Source organism: Saimiri boliviensis, chromosome Y (genome assembly GCF_048565385.1).
Source record: "Saimiri boliviensis isolate mSaiBol1 chromosome Y, mSaiBol1.pri, whole genome shotgun sequence".
Classification (NCBI taxonomy): domain Eukaryota; kingdom Metazoa; phylum Chordata; class Mammalia; order Primates; family Cebidae; genus Saimiri; species Saimiri boliviensis.
The window spans coordinates 8,739,363-8,756,734 of NC_133471.1; the positions used below are offsets into that span (position 1 = coordinate 8,739,363).

The 17,372-nt window shown below is 50.0% G+C and overlaps 1 pseudogene; it reads left to right on the top strand.

Moving 5' to 3' along the window:
• Positions 1–4,513: 4,513 nt before the first annotated feature.
• LOC141583006 (interleukin-9 receptor-like) lies at positions 4,514–16,192 on the top strand (annotated as a pseudogene).
• Positions 16,193–17,372: the final 1,180 nt, after the last annotated feature.

A 17,372-nucleotide genomic window follows, 5' to 3' on the forward strand; every position in this document is an offset into this window, starting at 1 on the left:
GGAAGGGATCACATGGGGAGAAGTGCCAGATATAGTATGCACCTAAAGTAAAATATTTTATTTTTTAAAGATGCATTTTTGTCTTCTTTTCCTTTTGGGATTTTTTGTTTTGTTATGTTTTGTTTTGTTTTGAGACAGAGTCTCACTCTGTCACCCAGGCTGGAGTGCAGTAGAGTGTTCCTGGCTCAGTGCAACCAACCTCTGCCTCCCAGCTTCAAGTGATTCTTCTGCCTCAGCCTCCCAGGTAGCTGGGATTACAAGTGTACACCACCATGCCCAGCTAATTTGTGTATTTTTACTACAGACAGGGTTTCACCATGTTGGCCAGGCTGGTCTTGAACTCCTGACCTCAAGGGATCTACCTGCCTTGGACTTCCAAAGTTCTGGGATTACAGGTGTCATACTGCACCTGGCCTTGGTTCTTTTGTATAGTTTTTGTTTCTCCTCTGATACTTTCTGTCTATTCATTGGGAGCATATTTTCCTTTATATCTTTAAGCATAGTTAGAGTATCAGCTTTAAAACTTTTGCTACGCCGGGCGCAGTGGCTCACACCTGTAATTCCAGCACTTTGGGAGGCCAATGAGGGTGGACAATGAGGTCATGATTTTGAGACCATCCTGATCAACATGGTGAAACCCTGTCTTTTCCAAAAATACGAAAAAAAAAAAAAAAAAAAAAATTAGCTGGGCATGGTGCTGTGTACCTGTAATCCCAGCTACTCTGGAGGCTGAGGCAGAAGAATTGTCTGAACCCAGGAGGCAGAGGTTGCGGTGAGCCGAGATCACGCCATTACACTTCAGCCTGGGTAACAAGAGCAAAACTCCATCTCAAAGAATTAAAACAAACAAACAAACAAACAAACAAAAACAAAAACTTTGCTATTTCCAACAACTTATTCTTAGAAGTCAATCTTCATTGATTACCTTTTCTCTTAAGCACGTGTGACATAGTTCTGTTTCTTCATGTATCTGATAATTTTGCTTTTGAAGTTAGTTAGAAATTGTGCATGACATTCATTGTTGAGATTGTGTGTTCTATTTCTCTGGAGAATGTTTAATTTTTTTTTAATTTTGTTTTTGTTTGTTTGTTTATTATTTTAGCAGGCAGCAAACTGTCCTGAGGGGAACAGCTGAAACTTTTTTTTTTTTTTTTTTTTTTGAGACGGAGTTTCGCTCTTGTTACCCAGGCTGGAGTGCAATGGCGGGATCTCGGCTCACTGCAACCTCCGCCTCCTGGGTTCAGGCAATTCTCCTGCCTCAGCCTCCTGAGTAGCTGGGATTACAGGCACACGCCACCATGCCCAGCTAATTTTTGTATTTTTAGTAGAGACGGGGTTTCACTATGTTGACCAGAATTGTCTTGATCTCTTGACCTCGTGATCCACCCGCCTCGGCCTCCCAAAGTGCTGGGATTACAGGCTTGAGCCACCGCGCCCGGCCCAGCTGAAACTTTTATTCAGATTGTAGGTCATCCAGAGATTTCGGTAGAATTTAGATGCATAACTTGGAGCTCTCTTCTCTGGTTTTTCTTTTGAGAATTTCCTTTAACCCTATCCAGCTCTTGTGGTCCCTGCTTCTGAGTTTATGATATGGGTAGTGTGGTCTGCTGGTCTTTAGTTAATAGATTCTGGTTTCAGTAAGGCAGAAGGCACCCTGACAGTAAGAAAGAAGCTGTCTTGGTAAGGACACTAGTGCAGGGATGGCTCCAGTGAGTAGAACAGTATATGCTTGTAGCAGATAAGATGGGAGCCTAGTTGATTAAAATTCAAATGTTAGAAAGAAATGTGACATGTCCCTTGTCATTGCTAAGGTGTTTGTTTCATGGGTTTGAGCCTTTGATTCAATCTCTTCATGTGTCCTGATGTTCTCAGACTCCAGAGAGCTACAGTTTTACCTAAACCTTACCCAAGATGTTGTGATGTGCACTACCCACACAAGAACACACACATGTGCATATATGTGCTGTCATACATACATGTGTGCAGTTACACTCACACATACACACACTACCATATACATACATATACACACACTGAAATATGACCTTATTTGGGACCCTAACGAACACACAACTAATAAATACATGAAAAGATGCTTATCTCGAGTAATACTCAGGGAAGTACAAATTAGAACCACATTGAGATAGCTTGCCTATTAGATTGGCAAAGATTAAAAAAATGGATAATGTTTACTGTTGGTGAGGATTTACAGGCATTCTTACATTGTTGGTAAGAGTAAAAGTCTATGCAATTTTTTTTTTGTAGAGCCACTTCTCAGCTTCTATCAATATTTTAAAATGCTAATCCTGAGACCCCACAATTCCACCCTTAGCAATTTTTCCTATAGTAGGACTCACTCTGTTGGTTGAAGATCCATGCCCAGAATTGTTCACTACCTTCATTTAAAATAGCATATATGCTTGAGCCCAGGAGTTTGAGGCTGCAGTGAGCTATGGTCATGTCACTGCAGTCCAGCCTGAGTGACAGAGCAAGAGTTTGTCTCTTAAAACAATGAAAATAGGCTGGGCGTGGTGGCTCATGCCTGTAATCCCAGCACTTTGGGAGGCTGAGGCAGGTGGATCGCGAGGTCAGGAGATGGAGATCATTCTGGTCAACATGGTGAAACCCTGTCTCTATTAAAAATACAAAAATTTAGCCGAGCATGGTGGTACGTGCCTGTAATCCTACTCAGGAGGTTGAGGCAGGAGAATTGCCTGAACCCAGGAGGCGGAGGTTAAGGTGAGCCAAGATTGCACCGATGCACTCCAGCCTAGGTAACAGGAGGGAAACTCCATCTCAAAAAAAGAAAAAAAAAAAAAAAGAAAAATGAAAATAGCATGTACAGACAACAATTCAAATGTTCATTGCAGAAATTATGATTATTACCGTTTTTCTTTTAGAGACAGGGTGTCAATCTGTTGCCCAGTCTAATCTTGACCTCCTGGGATCCTCAAGGGATCTTCCAGCCTCTGCTTCCCAAAGCTGTGGGATTACAGGTGTGAGGCACTGGGTCTAGACCATTGCAGGGATTATTAAACCATGGCATATACTACCATTGAAGTCATGATGTGCGTTTTTGTATTTTTTTTTTTTTGTTGTTGTTGTTGTTTGTTTGTTTGTTTGTTTGAGATGAATATTTGCTCTTGTTACCCAGGCTAGAGTGCAATGGCGTGATCTCGGCTCACCACAACCTCCGCCTCCTGGGTTCAGGCAATTCTCCTGCCTCAGCCTCCTGAGTAGTTGAAATTACAGGCACACGCCACCATGCCCAGCTAATTTTTTTGTATTTTTAGTAGAGACGGGTTTTCATCATGTTGACCAGGATGGTCTCAATCTCTTGACCTCGTGATCCACCCACCTCGGCCTCCAAAAGTGCTAGGATTACAGGCTTGAGCCACCACACCTGGCATGAGGTCGGTTTTATGTGCCAACATAGAAAGATGGTGCAAAACTATAGGGGAAATTTTTTGCATAGACTTTTACTCTCACCAGCAATGTAACAATGCCTGAAGAAGGCTGCAAAGTGGCAGCACAGCAGGAGTCTTTAAGAAATATGTATTTGTTTCAGCTCAAGAAGTGTCTGGACGGGTGCCATCACCCGCACCTGTAATCCCAGCACCTAGGGAGGCTCAGGTGGGTGGATCACTTGAGATTAGGAGTTTGAGACCAGCCTGGTCAACATGGTGAAATCCCATCTCTAATAAAACACCAAACAATCATCTGGCCTTGGTGGTGGTTGCCTGTAATCCCAGCTACTCAGGAGCTGAGGCAGGAGAATATTCTGAACTCTGGAGCAGAGGATGCGGTGAGCTGAGATCGCATCACTGCATTCCCGCCTGGGTGACAGAGTGAGCCTCAGTGAAAATAAAAATCAAAAAAGTAAAAGCAAAAATGTCTCCATGCATTTGTGCCTAACTGCTTACAGTAGCTACTTCTGGGGGAAGGTGAAAGGGGACCCTGTTAAAAATGTTCTCTTCTGTATTGTTTTTCTTCAAATGAGTCTGCATTGCTTTTGTGTGTAATACTCTCCCAAAGCCTGATGTTCAGTTTGCCTTAGCTGATGGAAGGAGAAACTGAACCTCGGGTTTTGGCAAAGCATACGAGAGAAGGGCACTGCTCTGCACCTGCACAGGGTCCTCGCTTCCTGGGGCCAGTTTAATGCATGTCAGTGGTGTTTCTTGGGAAGAACACAGAGGACACTCACTTGCCAGTCAGTAGACAAATCACTGAAGTCTATGTCTGGCAGTCCTCAGTGTCACAGGGACTGTCATGTCTCACAGTTCCCTGGGTTACAAGATCAGCAGTGGCAGACACTTCTCAGCTCTGCTTGGGAGAGCAGCTCTGTAATGTGCTTGTGGTTTCAGATGTGGACGGCCTATGTGAACTTGTCGTGCAAGGCTCACATCACCAGCTGCGGCAGTTATCTCCTGAATCAGCCTGAGGGTCTTTGCTGTGCAACCAGAGACATTTGGGTGACAAGTCACCTCCAGGTTGGGGGTGCCTCAGATTTGTGATGGGACTGGGCAGATGCATCTGGGAAGGTGAGTCTGTGCTTTGGGTTTCTCAACCTCTCCAGTCAGCATGAAATTCAGGAGGTAGAGAAGGACAAGTGGCCCTCCATCCATGGGCCCAGGAAGCCACTGTGGAAGCATGTCATTTTAGAGCACCACCCTAGCTTTACCTCCGCTGGTGTTCTGGCATTGGGTATGTTTTAGAGATAGCAAAATTTGCAGAGCTGACCTCAAGGATTCCAAACTAATTTCCAGACCTGTAGGGGTCATGGGTTCTACTGTGGCCAGTGTGAACATGCTCCAAGTAGATGGAGGGAAGGACATTGTCTTTGTCAGACAGAATTTCTAATTATGGAAGGAACTCTGCTTCCTCGATGATTGAACTGAACCTTTGTGGGGGTGAGAATAAATGAGCATACTTGGGCTCCAATTGTCATGGCCACAGGCTGAAGCTGAGGTCTAGGCCCAGGCCCGGGAAAGCCTCTAGCAAACACCAGGCATTTGGTTGTTTTAGTGCAGAAGAGGAGCCAGGAGGATTGGGATACCCCACTGGACCTGTGTGTGGGGCAGCAGGTTAGGGTGGAATTCCAGATGGAGGGTCAACCCAGCCAAGCAGAGGAAGGGGAGGAGAGGGTTTGTTTCAGAAAGAGCATAGCCCTCTCAGTTTCCTGGGAAATATATAGTCTGGAGGACGTGGGCCCTGGTGGGATCCTCCTGTGCCGTCCCTGCCCCCTGCTCTTCCTGTGACGTGTGCTGTTCTGGGCTCACCCTTTCTTCAGAGTTTAGCTACATGGGGTAGATTAGTACCAAGAGTGGGTATCCTCACAGCACGTCTTTAAGTAACATCCCAGAGCCCTGCTTCTGGATGCTGACAACATGAACATCATCCAGAAGCAAGGGCAGCCTATGCCAGAGTGGAGGGGTTGGAGAAAGATTTATCAAACAGTTGAGATGGGTGCAGGGAATGCAACATGATCAGACAGGGTCTTGCCTCAAGGAGCCTCATGTAGGGACATCACACAGTGATGACCTTCAACTACAGTGGGGTAGCAAAGCTGTGGGCAGAGCAGGCAACACATGGGTACCTCTTCACAAAGACAGCAGGAAGAAGATGGGCATCATTTTTCCGTCTCAGCTGCAGACTCCAGGAATCTGTGCCAATACCTTTACTCCAGCCCTGGCCTATGACCACTGCCCAACCCTTGGGTCCTGTCAATTCAGGCCCCTGCTCCCATTTCCAGCCCTATCTTCTGTCACACCTTCCATGACCCCAGGCTCCAGCTGCGTCTAGGGTACCAGGGTCTGCATTTCTTCCTCTTCCCCCAGCTGACAGAAGAACTTGCTGGACAAGTGTCCACTTAAATAGCAACTTCCACCCTATCCACCTCAATGGCTGCCAGCCTACTGAATGGGCTAGAAGAACCAGGATATGCTTCCCCACCCCCATTACAAAAGACAAAATTAGACCAGGTGTGTTGGCTCATGCCTCTCATCCCAGAACTTTGGGAGGCCAAAATCGGTGGATGACTTGAGGCTGAGAGTTTGAGACTAGCCTGACCAACATGGTGAAACCCGTTCTCTACTAAAAATACAAAAATCAGGCCGGGAGTGGTGGCTCACGCCTGTCATCCCAGCACTTTGGGAGGCCGAGGCAGGTAGATCACTAGGTCAAGAGATTGAGACCATCCTGGCCAAGATGGTGAAACCTCGTCTCTACTAAAAATAAAAATGAAAATAAAAAATAAGCTGGGCATGTTGTTGGGTGCCTGTAGTTCCAGCTACTCAGGAGGCTGAGGTGGGAGAATCACTTGAACCCAGGAGGCGGAGGTTGCAGTGAGCTGAGGTCGTGCCACTGCACTCCAGCCTGGCAAGTGGTGACAGACTGAGATTCTGTCTCGGAAAAAAAAAAAAAAAAATTAGTGAGATGTGGTGACACATGCTTGTAATCCCAGCTACTTGGGAGGCTGACACAGGAGGATCCCTTGAACTCAGGAGGTGTAGGTAGCAGTCAGCCGTCATCACACTACTGCACTCCAGCCTGGGTGACAGACCAAGATGTCATCCCCCCCAAAAAAAATAAAATAAAATAAAATAAATTATATATAATAAGCTCTGTGTAATTATATAAGGACAATTTGGAGAGTGTGCTTCATGTCACAGAGGAGCCCAGGGCTACCTAGCCAGCCTCCCTGACGGTGGCCTGCTCTGGTCTAAAATTCTGCTTGGTGTTACCTGAGTGCTCAGGGGATGAGGACCAGGGAGGGTGAAGGGCTGAGCCTGTCTGAAGACCCTCCTGTGGGTGTGGCAGAGCCTGTGGCCTGAGGCAGGGCTCCAAGTGCAGGGCAGCCCACAGCTTCACAGTGGCCCAGGAAATCAGGGCAGTCAGGCCACAAGGCTCAGTAGCCATCTGGGCCAGGCCTTGACATGGAGGCCATGGAAGAGATAGGGATCTCAGAAGAGACCAAAAATTGACCCATGGACTGAAGGCTATGACCACAGACCCAGTCTGGGAGAGGCTGTGCAGGGCAGTGATGTCAGCCAGGCTCCCCAGCAGGACTGGGAGTGTCAGGGGCAGCTCTGTCCCAGGTTGCAGACACTGGGTTTCCCTCCTGCTCTCACAACCATCCTGTGAGCGGGTGTTGTTTGAGCTATGGTGAGGCCTCCCTGCTGACATCCAGGGGCAGGGAGGCTGCAGGTCGGGATGTGTGCACCTGCCTGGACTGATTGGCCCTGTGGTCCAGGATGGAGGAAGGGACCTCTTCCTTCAGCCACCCCATCCCACTCCTTGCTCTCAAGCCATCTGCTTCTGGGTTAGCCTATGGCCGGCCTGGCCTGATTCTACGCAGATGTGGCTGTTTCTCCACGGCTGCTGTAGCGGTCATTCTTCTTGGGGCCTAGGTCAGCTCTTAGGTGTGGCTGTTGTGCCTGGGCTTCCTTACGGTCCTGGTAATCATTCTAACCCTGCTTTCACATATCCCAAGAGGTGGCTGACTGTCTTCCCCATCTTTCCAGTAACTCCTGCAAGAAGGAACAGACACTGCTGCAGAGAACTTGCCATGGTGTTTCATGCTGTGGCTGGTGGTGACAGGCTACACGCTCCATTCTAGGGAAGGGCGAGACTTCCTGATCATCAGTCTTAATGGGGGACTGTCCTGTGGGTACCTGGATACACTGCCGGGAGTGGCGTGTAGTGGGGTTAGTGTAGTGCCCACTGTCCATTGAGGATGTGCAGGTTTCTTAAGGGTGTACTTGATGTAGTTTGCATGCATGTCTGTTTTTATTTCTCCTTCCTTATCACTAATCAGTCTTGTATAACTAGGCTGGCCCTGCTTCCCGCCTAGGGGTTATCCTGCCTAGTAGCATCTGGAGCTGCAAATGGGGTGATAGGGCATCAGCAGACTTCCCACACCCAAGTACTTTCTGACACCCAGCCCCTCATCTCCAGCCAACCTCTGTCTCCCCCAGAGATCCTGGGGCTCAGGCCTCACACTTCAGCATGGGGGGCTTTGCCCTTCTGGTGGTGCTCTTCCTTGGGACAGATACCCTGCCCGCTACCATCCTTGTCCACCTTCCTGGGGCAGAACCCTGGGATGGGTCTTTAAGAAGACAAAAAGGAGAGAGAATACATAGAGGCTGGGCACGGTGGCTCACACCTGTAATTCCAAGACTTTGGGAGGTCAAGACAGGTGGACCCCTTGAGGTCAGGAGTTCAAAACCAGCCTGGCCAACATGGTGAAACCCCATCACTACTAAAAATACAAAACAAGTAGCCGGGTGTGGCGGCAGACGCTTGTAATCCCAGCTACCTGGGAGGCCAAGGCAGGAGAATCACTTGAAACAGAAAGGCAGAGGTTGCAGTGAGCCAAGATTGCACCACCGCACTCCAGCCTGATCAACAGAGGGAGACTCCATTTAAAAAAATAAAAAAAAATAAAATAAAAAATAAAAAATAAAAAAATAAAAAAAATTCTGTAGAGGTTGTCTGTGTGACCCTGGGCAAGCCATCTCCCCTTCTCAGGACTCAGCTCCTTGCCTGTGAATGCGAGTAACAAGTTCCCCCAACCCTGACTCCTCTGCGGGGGTGTGGGGAGATGGGCTGGCTGAGGCAGACGTGGAGACCTAGCTGAGTCAGAGTACAGGATCTAAGTTTGAGGGTGCACCTCACACACTGCAGTCATGAGTCTGGCTGGGTCAAATGGCTTTTCTGAGCTTCAGTTTCTTATGAGTAAAGCCTGGGCAATGGTGCCCAGTGTCTTTCTTTATTTTATTTTATTTTATTTTTTTTTAAAGAAGTTTACAAAATTTACAAAAAAAAAAATTCTGTTTTAGGTTTTGGGGTACATGTGAAGAACATGCAAGATTGTTGGATAGGTATACACATGGCAGTGTGATTTGCTGCCTTCCTCCCACTCACCTATATCTGTCATTTCTCCCCATGCTATCTCTCCCCACCCCCCACTGTTTCTCCCCTATTTCCCTCCAACAGACCCCAGTGTGTGATGCTCCCCTCCCTGTGTCGTGTTCTCGTTGTTCAACCCCTGCCCATGAGTGAGAACATGCAGTGTTTGATTTTCTACTCGTGTCAGTTTGCTGAGAATGATAGTTTTCAGGTTCATTCATGTCCATACAAAGGACACAAACTCATTGTTTTTTTTTTATGGCTGTGTAATATTCTATGGTATATATGGGATTATATCCAAAGGATTATAAATCGTTCTACTATAAGGACACTTGCACACGAATGTCTTTTGCAGCATGGTTTACAATAGCAAAGACATGGAACCAACCCAAATGCCCATCAATGAAAGACTGGACAGGTTGCCCAGTGTCTTTCACAGGACACTGCGTGAGTGGGGAGCACCCCTCCAGAGCAATTCATGGGGAGCACCCCTCCAGAGTGGGATGGCTCGCTCGCACAGGGCCCTCAGCCCAGTCCTTTGCAGGCTGGACCTTGGAGAGTGAGGCCCTGAGGCAAGTCATGGGCACCTGGCTCCTGGCCTGCATCTGCATCTGCACATGTCTCTGCTCGAGAGTCTCCATCCCAGGGGAAGAACGAGGTGAGAGCTGGGCACTGGTGTCTGTGTGAGATGGGTGGAGAACTAGGGCATGTCTGGGGGACTGGATTGTCCTCTGTTGAGCCCCTAGGAAAAGGTTTGGCCCAAACTGTGCTGGGGCATGTCCTCTAGGGGTCAGCCTGGACCTCAGTCTCTAGTCTCCGACCTATACCTCCCTACCTTCGGCGTCTAGATTGACCTTAGTCTCATTTCTTTCATCCTCTTGACACCTCTCTGAGTCTAACTGGCCCAGGCACCATGAGTCAGAGCTCATCCCTTCCCAGGCCTATCAGTGCTTCCCTGAATAGATTCTGGGATCGTTGACTGGTGACTGCCCTGCGAAGGTGTCAACCATCAGATCCCGCCAACCCTCCAGCTCAGCTCTGCCCTGAAGCACTTACCGTTGGCTCCCAACCATCATTATTTCCAGGGCCAAGGGCTGAAACCTTTACCTGCCTCACCAACAACATCCTGAGGATCCATTGCCACTGGTCTGCCTCAGAGCTGGCCTAGGGCTCCAGCACCTGGCTCCTCTTTACCAGGTGAGGATGGAGGGCCATGACCACCTGGACAGGGATGAGGGAGAGGTCTCCAGGATTGCAGCAGTTGCACCAGAACAGTGTAGCAGCACCCTTTCCAGCAACCAGGTGCCTGGTGGCACACATAAGTGCATGTTGCAGGGCAGTGAGTGCACTCTACTCCTGCCACCCGAGGCGGTGATCCTGCCATCCAACAATTTCACCATCACTTTCCACCACTGCGTGTTTGGGAGGGAGCTGATCAGCCTGGTGGACCCACAGTACCTGCCCCAGAGACACGGTGAACAGCATCTATAGGCCTGGGATGGACCCGTTGGCAAGTATATCCTGGCTGCCTGGTAGCTGGGGGCAACACCCCAGTGGCCCAGTGAGTGTTCTCAGTCCCTGCCAAGTGAGATCCAGGGCTGGGGGTGGGGTGGCCCCTGGGAGGCGAGGGCCCACATAGTTACTGCAGGGGCAGGGTTTTAGCATGAAATAAAGATGCAGGGCTGCTAGTTGGGGCACGGCTGCCATTTAAGTCATGGGAAATGCTCTTCAGTCATCCCAGGAAGGACTCCAATAATATGTTGGGAAGAAGTTCCAGCAGTTGACTGAGAAGGAAAGGGAAGCAATATTTAGAAACCACCTAATCACGCTGTGGAGGCCAGTGGAAGTGATTGCTGTCCTGTCCCGCCTGGGGCTTTACTGGACCCGTCTTCCAGTCAGGTGTCTGGTTGGAGAGGGTCTTGACCATGCCCGTTGGGAATCTTTCAGATCTCCAGTCTTGGGTGTGCTGACTGACAGACCCAGACCCATGGACCTTCAGCCTCACATGGATTCACTCTGTTCCAGTAAATCTGGATCCACCCTCCGACTTGCAGAGTAATGCCAGCACTGGCCACTGCACGCTGACCTGGATCATCAGTCCTGCCTTGGAGCCAATGACCACACTTCTCAGCTATGAGCTGGCCTTCAAGAAGCAGGAAGAGGTAACACTTTGGCTGGTTTTCTCCAGAGTCCTCTCTCCTGGGAACAGCAGCCCAGGGCAGAATCCCCACTCTACACAGGGAGATGTCAACTGGCAGTGATGAGGCGGGGAGGAACTAGAGCTAGGTGTGTGTGTACATACACATATACTGACATGCACATGTGTACGCTTTGTGTGCGTGCATGGGAGTTAGGGTGAGTTGTGCCTGTCTCTGTGGGTGTGTGCCCATAAGTGTGGTGAGTGTGCATGTATGTACTTATGTGTGCACACATGGAAATGAGCACACTTACGTGTTTGCACACCCATGTTTGTGTGTTTATATGTAAGTGTACATGAAAGTGTGCCAGTGCCTGGTGTTTGTATATGTGAGTGTGCCTGTGTGGATGAGTGTGTATGCAACTGTGGTGAGTGTGGTGAGTGTGCTCATGCATAAATGCATGTGCTGTGCATATGAGTGTGCATGCAACTGTGATGAGTGTGAAAGCGTCCCTGTAGATGTTTGCCTGCGTGTGCATATGTGTATCTGGGGCAAATGCAGCTGTGTCTGTGTGTGAGTGTCAGTGTCAAAGTATGCCTTCTCTGTGTGTGCACTCATGAATGTGGCAAGTGCACCTGTGTGTTAACACAGGCATGTTATATGCATATAATAATACATGTGTGTATTCTCGATGGTTGAAGGTTGAAGCCCCACCTTCAGTCCCTGCTAACTGTCTCCACTCCCACAGTGGGCCCAACACATTGTTGGAGTTACCGGGCTTATACTTGAAGCCTTTGAGCTGGACCCTGGCTTTATTCATGAGGCCAGGCTGCGTGTCCAGATGGCCATGATGGAGGATGACATGGGGGAGGAGGAACGTTATACAGGCCAGTGGAGTGAGTGGAGCCAGGCTGTGTGCTTCCAAGCTCCTCAGAGAAAAGGTGGGCACTGCTTTGGCTCCTGCACTTCTAGAGTCTGGGCTGGGTGTACTCTACCCTGTTCACCTCACCCCCACACGCTTTCAACCTCCTGGAAGCCCCTCCTTGAGGTAGTCATGCCCCAGTTGACACCCATCCTCTGAAGCTCTGAGGTCTAAATGGAGGAAGCAAACACCTGTCAACGCTGGGGCTTCCTGAGAACTTGTAGTCAGTGGCACCTGTTAGGACTGAGGTCGGCAGGGCTGCACACCAGGGCTGGTGCTCCTGCATGGAGGCTGGATGTGACCTCAGTGTCCTTAGTGAGAGCTGGGCTGACCCTTGTGCATTGCAGTGCTGAGAGGTCCCATGGACCTTATGACCCAACATGTGGAAGATGGGAAGAGTGAGGCCCAGGTATATGGCTCATAAACAAGGTCCTTCAACAGGTGACACAAACCTTCAAGGCCCATCACAAATCTTCCACTTTGGCCCAGGGCACTAAACGGTGCACCTTTGCCATGAAGATTTGTGGGGAGCCTCCTGGCACTGAGGCTGCTCACAACCCTGTGCCCTTCCTGCCCACAGGTCCTCTGATCCCACCTTTGGGGCACCCAGACAACATCCTTGTTGCTGTGTCTGTCTTTCTCCTGCTGACTGGCCTGATCTACTTTCTGTTCAAGCTGCCACCCAGGTAGGTAGCTGGTGTGTGTGTGTGTGTGTGTGTGTGTGTGTGTGTGTGTGTGTGTACTTGTGTGAAAGGGTAAGGGTGTACATGTCTTAGCATACGTGTGAAGATGTATCTCTATGTGCATGTGTGAGTGTGAGGTGGGTGGTGTATCAAGGGCCACCCCTGTCTGGTTCCTCCCTTCCCCTCCCCACTGTCGAGGTTAACAGTGGAGTGGGCTTCTCCAGTCTTCCCCGTGGGCCAGAAGAAGGTTCTCAAGTTGCCAGGGGAGAGAAGGGAAGGGGCATCTGGGGCAGAGGCTGAAGATAAGGACAGCTTGGTCCCAACCAAACCCAGAATCATGGAGATCGGGAGCCCAAGGTCCTGGTCTCCTGCCTCTGGAGGAGCTCTGTTCGTTCATCTGTTCACACATTCTATGAAAGGACATTTGGGGCATCTGGTGTGCATGGGACCCTGTTCTCACCCTGGCAGATGTGTTAGAGAACAAGCTGGACAAGGGCACTCCTTAAATAAACCATCATGCCTCATGCACCGCATGTCAGGTTTCAAGAGAGGGTGCTGGGGCCGTGTCAGGGAGTAGATGTGAAAAAGAGGGTGTGGGGACAGGGGTGTTGGCTGGGGCCAAGTGGGAGGGCACTTGGCTTCTCCTTGGAGCAAAGGAAAGTATGAAACTGTGTGATACAACCTACTTTATCTTTTGAGGAATGGATCGCTGGACAAGGGGACATGGGAGACCTTCTGGAGGCCAATGTGCACCAATAGGGTACCCACCAGGAGATGATTTGGCTTGAGCCAGCCAAAGAAGTGGAGAAAGAGCAAAGAAGAGGGAATTGCGGGGTCTTAGGAGGAGAAATAGAGGGGACATGTGGCTGGTTGAGATATGAGTGGTGACCCCTGAGGTGGGGAAAATGGGAAGAGCCTTGCTGGGAAGTTGGTGAGGTCTCTTTGGACCTGCTGGTTTGGAGCCCCAGGTGACACCCTTGTGGGAGAGTCAGTGGATCCTCAGCAGCAAGTCTGGTGCTCAGGGAGACACTGGGTGGCGTGGGAGCTGCAGACCTCCTGCTGATGACAAAGACGAGTTTCTGGAGGTGCTGGCTCCCTTTGTGGACTGAGGACACAGCCGGTAACTCTCTGTTCTGAACCTGCCATTGCAGGTCATGCTGTCAAGGACGTGTGCCTCGGCATAAATCAGTCTCATGTGGCCATTAGGCAAGGAGGCCCAGATGGGTCCTGACCCAAGAGTGGGTTGGGATGTGATGAGATGGAAGAGAGGCTCATCCTCTGCAGTGACCTCAGTCCACTTGCATTGCCATAGCCCTCTGACTGGCCTCTCCTGGCCTCAGGGTGAAGAGAACCTTCTACCAGAACGTGCCCTCTCCAGCGGCATTCTTCCAGCCCCTCTACAATATGCACAATGGGAACTTCCACGTGGGTGCAGAGACCATGGCAGGGTGTGGGGGGCAGGGGTTCACTAGAACACTGGCCTGCTCAACATGTTGGCTTTCATGAGGGCTGGCAGCCAGTGTGGGAGCTTTGTTTATGCTTGGAGTCCTTTTTGTATATTAAGTGAATTTCGATTTATACCATGTCTCAAATGGGGAAAAATTAATTTTATTTTTCCATTGCTGATGCCTTTTTGTTCTCGTGTCTCCAGTTCCGTTGTTGATGGAAAAAAAAAAAACTGTAAATGTCTAATGACTTATCTCTGTCTCCTCTGGTTTGTACCTGTCTGCACCCACCACATGCCTCACCTCCTCCTCCTGTGAAGTCGTTTGTGGGGAAGGGTCTGTGGTGGATGCACTGCCATTGGGGCTCTCACTGCCACTGGGCTCCTGCTCTGCCTAGTCCCCTGGTCCCCATCGGATCACACTTTCCTCCCTCCCCCCCATGTTGGGCTCTCAACCGAGGAACCAGTGAGCAACTGGGCTGGAGGTTCATGCCCTCTGAGTGGGAGGAGGGGGAGAGAAAGGGCTCCAGTGGTCTCTGGTTTTTCCCTTTAGACTCCTCATTTTGGGCAGAGGACAAGAAGCAGTGAGTGTTCCTTCCTGTGGTCTGAACCAAGTTGGCCCCTCTTCTCCAGGATCTTCCCTGCTGGATGTCCTCGGGCATCCCTGGACCCTCTGTGGCAAGGATGTTCCCTCCACACCAGGGCTCCTGCTTACTGTGCAGAAAAATCCTTTTCTCGCTCAATAAGGAGCCTAGTTTTCAAGATTTTTGTCCAAAAATAGAATTTGAAACATGAACTGACACCTGGCTTCTTTCAGAGTCCCCCTCTTTTCCTAAGGTGGTAGGTGTGACTCTTAAGAACCTGGGCAGCTGAGAACAAGGCTGAGTAGGGCACAAATTGTGATGGTCACCTGGACTGTCATCCTGTTGCAGGCACCAGCCCTTCCCTAGAGAACCAGGGCACTTGCCAGGGGTTATTTAGACCCTTGGGCAGGGATCTAGTGCCATGGGTTGGTCTCCAGAGAGTAGAGCAATGAGGGAGGGTGTGGTGTGTGTGGTGCATGGGCTGGAGGCTCCTGGTCCCACCAAGAGAACAGCTTCTTTTTTGGATGTAGGGGGCCCCCTGTTGCCCCACAGAAGGATTCAGTTCTGCTGGTCTTAGCCAAGTGCTTTGAAAGTCACCAGTCCTGACAGCGACTCTTGTGTGTGCGTGTGTGTACGTGTGTGTCAGGTAGGAGTGCCCAGTCCCAGTAGCTGATGAAAGGCCCTGAGGCACATGCTATCAGACGTTGGCTCTATCCTGGGCAGATATCACCATCTGTACCTTGGTTCAGGCTGTTGTGAGCACCAAGCACTTTGCTGGGGGAGTCATGAGGGCCCGAAGGGACTCAGGGTTCCATGTTCAGGCTACGATGGCACATGGAGCAATGACAGAATGTTCAAGATGCAGGTGCTGCTTGGCCTCTGGGTGTGGACTTCAGGAGGGCTTCCTGGAGGAGGACGGAGGCTGGGCTTGCCAGAAAGGAGGCAGCTGCTCCCACGATGAGTTCTGAACATGCTGCCTGAGCCCTTCCTTCCTCCCACACTCTGTTCCAGACTTGGATGGGGGTCCACAGGACCAGCGTGCTGCTGAATCAAGACTGTGAAGGCACCTCACGAGGAGCCTTGGAACCCCGCATCCAGGAGGCCATTGCACTGTTCACCTGTGGCCCACTGTATCCTTGAAATTCTGTGTGTCTGGAGGAAGAGAGGAGAGGGCACAGTCGCTTGCCTATCTGCCACAGGAGGACTGGACCCCCATGTCCCCCACCAGGCCAGCTCCCCCAAACTCAGACAGCAGCAGCAGGAGCAGTGACTACTCTGGTGTCTTGGACTGCTATGGGGGACGCCATCCCTCAACCTTCCGTAGAAACATGCAGAGCTCTGGGCCCATCCCAACCCTGGCCTGTGGCCTTTCCTGTGAGCATCAGGGCTTGGAGACCCATCAAGAAGGTTCCTGGATGCTGGCTGGTCACTGCCAGAGGACTGGGCTGCATGAGGACCTCCAGGGAATGTTGCTCCCTCCTGTCTTCAAGTCTCGGTCCCAGATATTCTAGGTCCCTGATGTATCATGTCCATTTGGGAAAATGGACTGAAGTCTCTGGAGCCCTGGTCTGGGACTGAACCTCCTTAGAAGGGGTCCGCTAGCAGTGGTCAGAGGTCCTGTCTGGATGGAGGCTTGAGCTGGTCCCAGTGTTCTCCTGATCCTCCTTTCTAGAGATTAAAAGGGGCTTGATGGCTGTTGCAAGGTATTGATAACTGGGAGGAGGGGCCAGAGGAGGAGTGAGGGGTGGGGTTTGACCAGCCCTGGGCTTTCTGGGCTCTAGAACTGGCACAGTGGAGGCTCAATGACTTCTGGGGACAGCAGTGTCTTAAGGAGGGTGCCATGCATAATTTATGGGTTAGGAGAGTGTCATCACACATATGGGGGACGGTGATCAGATGCATTAAAGAATCAGGCTAACACATACATTGCGTGACTAGAAAATGGCAATAAGCTCTTCTTTGGGTGGAGATTTTAGTATTATCATGAGGCCAGGGGTAAGTATTATCATAAGGCCACGGTCATTCTCCTGGCCTTGTGCACCAGCAGATGATAGGGTCAACTACCTTATGGTGGGATGATGCTTCTTTTATTTTTTTCTCAGACAGTTGGCAAGGTCTAGTCAGCTAGTATGGTACCTGGAGGTTGATGCTGCAAGGTCTGGTGGTCAGTGGGCATGTATGGAACATGTTAGTGGGAGTGGGCCAAGTCCCATTTCTGCTCTGTCTCAGCAGGCGTATGCTCCCTCTGAAGATACTAAGGAAGGATCAGTTTCAGGCCTCTCTTCATCTTCTGTTAGTTTCTTGGCTTGTGACAGCAAAGCTCCAATCTTTTTTGTTTTGTTGCCCAGGCTGGAGTGCAGTGGCACAATCTTGGCTCAATGCAACCTCCATTTCACCTCCCGGGTTCAAGCGATTCTCCTGACTCAGCCTCTGGAGTAGATAAGATTACAGGCACCTGCTACTGTGCCTGGCTAGTTTTTGTATTTTTAGTAGAGACGGTATTTCAATGTGTTGGCCAGGCTGATCTCAAACTCCTGACATCAAGTAATGCACCTGCCTTGGCCTCCTAAAGTATTGGAATTACAGGTGTCAGCCACCATGACTGGTTAAAACTCCAGTCTTTAAATGGATTTTTCCCTGTCTGCATTTGTTTCTAAATCCAGCCCCTGCCAAGTTTTATTTTATTTTATT